This window comes from Hibiscus syriacus, unplaced genomic scaffold (assembly GCF_006381635.1).
Source record: "Hibiscus syriacus cultivar Baekdansim isolate YM2019G1 unplaced genomic scaffold, ASM638163v2 tig00110610_pilon, whole genome shotgun sequence".
Lineage (NCBI taxonomy): Eukaryota > Viridiplantae > Streptophyta > Magnoliopsida > Malvales > Malvaceae > Hibiscus > Hibiscus syriacus.
In genome coordinates this window covers 8,451,956-8,458,817 of record NW_024062800.1, presented here as the reverse complement: position 1 = coordinate 8,458,817, position 6,862 = coordinate 8,451,956, and positions in this window count along the sequence as shown.

Here is a 6,862-nt window from a genome sequence, read left to right as displayed (position 1 = left end):
ATAAATATTCAACCTCATTTATCGGTAAATTCAATAAGTCCTTCTCACTAGAACCATCCAAACACTTGGATTTGAATTTATTAAGAGTTTAACAAACTCAACCTTTCTGTCGGTAAGTTCATCATTTCCTACTCACTCACTCTAGGTTATGAACTTATTAAGAATAGATATTCAGCCAAAATCGGTAAATTCATCAAGTCTTTTTCATTAAGACCACCCAAAGCCTGGGCTATGAATTTATTAAGAGCACTTAAGCTCATCCTGGGCATGCACATTAGTCGTCATAGGGATAGGTAGTAGGAATGTGCACTATGAGTCTTTCCATGGTTTCGTTTGACCACATGGAACTTAGATAACTAAGTTGGGTATCCACCATGAATTCCTCAACCAATGGGCTTTAGAACCATCCCCCTCGACGAATCTAGGACCAGCTTTCGACTTAACCCTTTGGTAAGTGGATCTTCTAGGTTCCTTTCCGACTTCACATACTCTAAAGAGAGCACTCCATTCTTTATTAAGTGTCTAACATATTCATGTATTATGCGAATGTGTCTTTTCTTACCATTGTAAGCTTGGTTCTTAGCGACACATATCGCAGCTTGTGAATCACACAATAATGAAACCGGAGGAGTCGGTCTTCCCCACAACGGAATATCTGCTAACAAGCTTCTGAGCAACTCGGCTTCTTGCCCAGCTAGGTCAAGATCTATAAACTCTGACTCCATGGTAGAACGAGCAATACAAGTCTGTTTTGATGATTTCCATGAGATTACTGCTCCACCCAAAGTAAAAACATACCCGCTCATAGAGCCAACGAACTCAAGTTTCCAATCCAAAGTACCCTTAAGATACTTCAGTAAGCGTTTAAGAGCAATCCAGTGTTCACAACTCGGATTATGAGTATATCTACTCAGTCTACTCACAACATAAGTAATATCGGGCCGAGTATAGTTCTTTAAGAACATTAAGCTTCCGATTAATTTAGCATATTCAGTTTGGGAAACACTACTTCCTTTATTCTTAACAAGATGTATGCTAGGGTCATAAGGAGTTTGAATAGGGACGATATCAAAACTGTCAAATTTCTTTAGCACTTTCTCTATATAATGTGTTTGACTTAAAGAAAATCCCTTTTCAGTTTTGGTAACTCTGACTCCTAAGATTACATCAACTTCTCCCAAATCTGTCATCTCAAACTTAGTGGACAAGAAACTCTTAACTTTGTTAATGGACTCGATGTTAGAACTGAAAATCAACATGTTATCAACATACAGGCTTATAATGACACATTCAGTGTCAAACATCTTCGAATACACACAAGCATCCGAACCATTCAAAACAAAATCAAAACTAAGAATAGTTTTATGGAATTTCTCATACCACTGTTTAGGAGCCTGCTTAAGTCCATAAAGTGACTTTTTAAGTCTACAGACTTTCCCTTCCATACCAGGTGCTTCAAAACCTAGTGGCTGCTCCATGTAAATCTCCTCATCTAGATCCCCATTCAAGAAAGCAGTCTTAACATCCATTTGATGTACCTGTAACTTATGAATAGAGGCTAGCATAAATAATGCACGAATCGTTGAGATTTTTGTAACGGGAGAGTATGTATCAAAGTAGTCTAAACCAAACCTTTAAGTAAACCCTTTGATGACTAACATTGCCTTGTACCGCTGAATCGAACCATCTGGCCTTAGTTTCTTTCGGAAGACCCATTTGTTGGAGATTGGTTTGAATCCCTTAGGCATGACAACTAATTCCCAAGTATGATTAGACATTATCGATTCTAGTTCATCATTAACAGCGCTTTTCCAAAAACTAGCATCGATAGATCTTATAGCTTCTTCAAAAGTTTTAGGATCCTCATCTAACAGAAAAATTTGAGCTATAGGATCTGAAATGGAGTCTAAATCATTTATCTCAGAAATAAAGGAAGTAATAAATTCTGGTCCAAAAGAGGTTTCAACTCTTTGCCTTTTACTTCTTCTAGGCTCAAAATCAATTTGTTCAGAAGACCTAGCAGGATTACTAGAAGAAGTTGATGGAATATATTCTATTTGTGTTTCGACATTTAATCTCGGTTCCTTTAAAGGAAAGGTATTTTCAAAGAAAACAACATCTCTTGACTCACAAATAGAATAATCTTGTAAAAGCATGAATCTGTATGCAGCACTATTCGTAGCATACCCTATAAACACTGCATCAACGGTTTTAGGTCCAATGGTGGACTTCTTAAAGTCTGGCAAACCCACTTTAGCTAGACACCCCTACACTTTCAGATATTGTAAATTAAGAGCGTATCCTTTCCACAATTCATATTGGGTAGAATCTAATTTCTTATGAGGAACTCAGTTCAAGATATGAGTTGACGATATAATGACTTCCCCCCCACATGTTATCAGATAACCCTAAACTTATTAGTAATTAAAGTTCTATTTTTCCTTTCGGCTATACCATTCTGTTGAGGAAGATAGGGGGCTGAAGTTTCATGAATTATGCCATTCTTTTTACAAATATCTTTTAAGAAATTAGATCCATATTCACCACCTCTATCAGAGCTAACCCGTTTTATTCTCCTATCTAACTGATTTTCAGCTTCTTCCTTATAAATAAGAAAGAAGTTTTCAGCTTCATCTTTAGTCCTTAGGAGATAAACTTTTGTATATCTTGAATAATCATCTACAAAAGTTATGTAGTAGTGTTTTCCTCCTTTACTTTCAGTGTTTCTGAAATCTGCTAGATCAGTATGAATAAGTTCTAACAACTCAGTCTTTCTATTAGAAACAATCTTAAAGTGAGGTCTAGTATGCTTAGCTTCTACACAAATTTCACATTTGTTAAAGCTAGTTGTGTTTAGTTTAGGCAGAACATTCATATTTATCAATTTCTTTAAAGCATGAATATTCACGTGTCCTAATCTAGCATGCCACATATCAATGGATTCAATAATATAAGCAGAAGTGGTAGCTTTATTTTCATTAAATTGAGTTTCTATGACAAATAAACCATTGCTTAAAAACCCTTTCCCAACATAATCACCATTTCGGGAAAGTACAAGTTTATCTGCCTCAAAAACTAACTTAATGCCTTCCTTATTCAGAAGCCCACCACTTATCAAATTTCTAAGCAAGGCAGGTACATACAGAACATTATTTAAAGCCAGAGTTTTACCAGAGGTCCGCACCATACTTTTTATCGAGAGTATCCCATATTGTCTTGGCACTCCTTTCTCTAAGGAACATATCCAATAATTTATTTGACATGTGACTGAGCAGATTTTCGCGCACCATTTTATTATCTTTCTCGTACTTCTCGTAGGTAGAGAGTGCAGCAGCGGCAGTTGCTAAGGCATCATCATTGAGGACCACATCAGTATCATTACCAGTAGCTGGGGTTGGCGGCATGGTAGGTGGTGGCTTGAGCAGGACGTAGTCAAGATCAAGTTGCTCGAAGAATATCAGGATTCTTTGGGACCACCTTCTATAATTCTTTCCATCAAGTGCATCCAGCTTGGAAAGATCGGGTATCAGTTTGCTCAAAGGTGTTGACATGATTGCAGTATATAGAATTCGTTTCTAAATTGTTGGATATATGAACTGCAAAACTACACCGTTAGCACTGACTGGAAATATAAACAGTAATTAAAAGGAACAGATTCATAAACCGTGTCGTGTGCCTTAGAAACGAATTTGCCCCGATGTGCGTAATCACTGCAGTAGGCGGACCGTCCCTCGAGGTTAACACGGTCGCTCCGAATTCCGTACACCTGAAATCGGAGTGGACTGCCGGTGGTATTGCTCTTCTAATCGGAAAGCACAGAAAGAATAATTGCATAAAACACTTTGAGAGTGAATTGTGAATGTTGAGAGTGAGTTGAGAAGCTGAATATAACCCTCTATTTATAGGCTAGAAATAGGGTTAAAATCGTCCATAAAATTTCAGGATTAAATCTCTTCTTTTGTAAGAGCTGAAACGACTAGATGAACCTGACTAAAAAATAGTCCAGGTTCATTGCATCATTGTTCAGCTGTTATAACTCCTGAAATTATATCATGTAACCCATGGAATTAAATAAAATAACTCCTGATATTAACATCTTGTCTCCTCTGTACAAAGCTGGAAATCAGTCCAGATACATCTTAACGTTTTTGATTTAATTTTGGAAAAGCTGTTTAAATTCTTATAACTCTCATAAACCAGCTGTTATCATTTGAAATCTTTCACATTTTTCCATTTGTTTCTTTCAAAGAGAAATTCCTCAAGAATTTTCTCTAAAATGATAGTATCCGCGCGGACGTGACGAAGACACGTATTACCACGACCACGACCACGACCACGACCACGACCACGAGCCGAGTCGAGCCGAGCCGAGCCGAGATGGACGGCGGGGGCGGCGGTGCGCGAGAGTCCCCCTTGTTCTCTCTCACTCAACAAGGAAGTGGGAATTTCATACTATAAATACCCATTCCCAACAGAATTTTTAACTTTTTTCATTTATGATCCTTATATGATCTAAAGTGGATAGTTTCAATATTATCGGAAAAGTCCAAATAATGTTTTTAGTTATTGTAATTTAAGATATTTTCAGTTTTTAATAATACTAGCAGCTTCTTTTAAAAAAATAATATATATAAAAAGTGACAAAGGTAAAAGAGAAAGAAAATAAATCAATAGTCAAATATGAAACTAAATTAGAATGAAATGAAAATTTAAAAAGGAAATCAATCGTGAAAAAAGATTTAAAAAAACAACTTAAAATGATAAATTGAGAGATTTAAGCAAATAAACAAAATAATTTTAAAAATAAACCAATCATAATATAGAAGGGAAAAATATAATGAATTAAAAAAATGTCAAACGAAAAATTCTAGCAAAAGTCCAAAAAAACAAAAAAAAAACAAATGGGGAATTAAAAGAAAATAATTAAATTAAGAAAAACAAAATATAAGAAAAGCATGAATTAAGTACATTTGAAAGGAAATCAAATTAGAATGAAAAAGGTAAAATTAAAAGAAACATATACCATCAATTTAAACAAATAAGTACTGAAAATCTGAAACAATAAGTACTGAAAATTAAAGTGGCAAAACCTAAGGAAAAGTAAAATGTGGGTACTGAAATATAAATTACAATAATTTAATAACTGAAATTTAAATAATGGAAAGTAAAATGTTAGAAGTAAAAAAAATGAAAATCAAAGAGCACCAAATTAAAGAACCAAAATTTAATCGCTAAAAATAAATGCATATTTAAAAGAAAATTAAATTTGTATTGAAGTAAAGACGACTGAAATGTAAATGTAGAAAATTAAAATGCTGAAATTTAAAAAATAAAAATAAAAATGCATAAACAAAAGACTAAAATAAAAATGAAGCAGTAAATAGATGATGGATTCAAAAGTTAGAAAAAATAAATAAACAAAATTGAAAGGTAAAATTGCAAGAGGTTAGGGGGTTTAATTAAAATTTTACCTAGACGATCGGGTCATACCCGGTGATAGGGCACCGTGAGGGTGTAGGATCAATTTTTAATAAATTAAAAGTTAGTGCTAGAATCAAAATATAAAAAAATTCCAGGGCAAAAATAAAAAATGGAAATTACAAATGGGTTAGCCATGCAATTTACTCCTAAATGGATTTGGACTAGATCATAAAGCCTAAAAATCCATTTTTTTTCATTTGAAGTTCTCCCCTAAAAAAACTCAACCCTCTTGTTTTCTCTCAAACCTCTCCCCTTTTCGTTCGACCGAACTTCCAACGATACCACAACCATCAACTTCAACCACTGTAAATTGTTGTCGATTCCACTGCTCCAACCACCACTAATGACGACCGACGAACCTAAAACCTAAAAAAATAAATCAAAACTCCCTTTTTTCTTCTTAAACCTTGTATAAAAGTCTAAAAAAACTAAAGTAGGCCATAACCTCCTCTAAAACTCTCATCTCTTAATATTTATGCACTTTAATAAACCCAAAATTACCTCAATTACTTATATATCGATGAGATCTCATTTGACCATGAAGAGAGACCAAAGAAACCTCACTAGGAGCTCACACATTTCAGGTAAATGGACTAAACTTTAACTCTTATACTTGAAAGCCAAAAAAGCTATTGTAGATGCAAAAAATCAAGGTGAAATACCTTAAAAATTATTCTATTGTTTGTCATTTTTGAATATCAAGAGACCCACCATTTATAAAATTTTGGGGGTTTATATGAACATAACCAATGTTACATCGTAAAATGACAAAATAATCTTGATTTTTTACAACTCATTTCTTATCTGTTTGTCTTGTTTGCTTGCATGGCTGTCGATGAGGTGAGGAAGACTCATCTTTACTGGCGTGGAGGATATTCGAGCAAAAAAAGAGGGGATTAATGTTTCTACTTGTTGGAAATCAGGGTTGGAACCAGTGTTTCTAGTTGTAGAAATAATATTTGGGACCACTATAGTGTGCGACTTCTCATGTGGAAAGCTGAAGAGGCATATCTGTTAGCGGCTAAAATGTTGTTCAATCTAGGGTTTTCCCAAAAGTTTAGGTTATGGGATACTTAGGATTTAATGTGTATATGGTCTTGAATAATGGTTTGTAAACAGGCTTGTAAAATGTATATCGACTTTTGATTATTTTATGACGGGTTTTATTTTATTTGGTAGTTATTTATAATAATAATAGGGTGATAAGAATGGTGATTATAATTACCCTTCTTTGTTCATTGATGTGAAACAAAAATAGAGCAAAGACATAAAGCACCGATTATTATCTGATTGGACTATTAAAATTCTTGAGCTACAAGTTCTTCTCATTATGAAATTCTCCTCCTCCTTTGGCTCGTTTTTACCATTATGAACTGCTCAT